Genomic DNA, 1152 nt, shown 5'->3' with positions numbered 1-1152 from the left:
AAGAGGCCCTTTCCTTTTCTGATTTCTGATGAGTATTGATCTAACACCCTTTCTATATCTCCAGAGTTAAATTCGCAACCTTCAAAGCCAGCACATCATGCTTTGGATGGTGCCAACGATTCAGAAAATGATTCTTTGTATTGAGTGAGATTAGCCTTCTGGGCATCCAGGTTTATATTCTAGCTCTGCCTACGTGAATCAGATTCCATTAATTCCATTTCATTTAATGTTACTTCAGTATTCTACAATGTCCTTCTTAAAACATTTATTTTATAAGCCACTTTCCTGCTCACCATATCTTGGTGGCTCTCTATTGCTCAGAGAATAAAATCTTACAAACATGCCTTTCCGTTTTAACCTCCCATTTCCTGTTTTCTCTTTGCCCTTAATCTCCTGCTCTGTTCTTTCCCCCAAATATGCATTCTACTCTCCTTATTTTGTTCTGCTTTCCCACCAGATGCAAAAAGCTCCTCTCCACTGCTCAGCACCTTAATTCACTTTCCAGAAGTACTTTCACCTTAATGCTGACTTGATGCCTACAGTCAAATGAGTTACTGCCTCCTCTGGGTTCCTTATTGCCATTGTAGACCTGTGCTAATACCGTAGTTCTTAGCCACATGCGAGTCTTGAGATCCAAAACGAGGCTAGTCTGAATTGAGATTTACTATAAGTCTAAGTTTTCAGAGCAGAATTCAGATACTTTCTACAATAGAAAAAAGAGTAATAAATATCCATAGTAGCTTTTTGTATGGATTATATGGTTAAATGATAATAATTTGGTCATATTGGTTTACATAAGACACATCAATTTAATTTTTGCCAATTTCTTCTAGCATTTGGCTAGAAGAATATGGCTATAAGAAGATTTAAAATTACATAGGGGCTTACTTTTTAGCTCAAATTATTCATCTCATAGATAACTTTGCTTAGGCTATTCTATAGTTTGGCTAAAAGGTGATTTCTAGATGTGAATTCAATTTTAGATTTGAAAAGTTTCTAAAGGCCATAACCTTCGGGGCTCCACCAGTGTCTGTCAGAATAGTAAGTCTTGTCTTTAAAAATAATTTTGAAGATCCCTCTGGGTAACTGGATGCATTCTATTTCTTCCCTAGGTTCCCCGTTTCCATTAGTTCAATGTTTCTGCCCCTTCCT

The sequence above is a fragment of the Echinops telfairi genome, unplaced genomic scaffold (genome assembly GCF_000313985.2).
Source record: "Echinops telfairi isolate 266 unplaced genomic scaffold, ASM31398v2 ScPeMD7_4225;HRSCAF=4972, whole genome shotgun sequence".
Classification (NCBI taxonomy): domain Eukaryota; kingdom Metazoa; phylum Chordata; class Mammalia; order Afrosoricida; family Tenrecidae; genus Echinops; species Echinops telfairi.
This window is presented reverse-complemented; position numbering follows the sequence as displayed.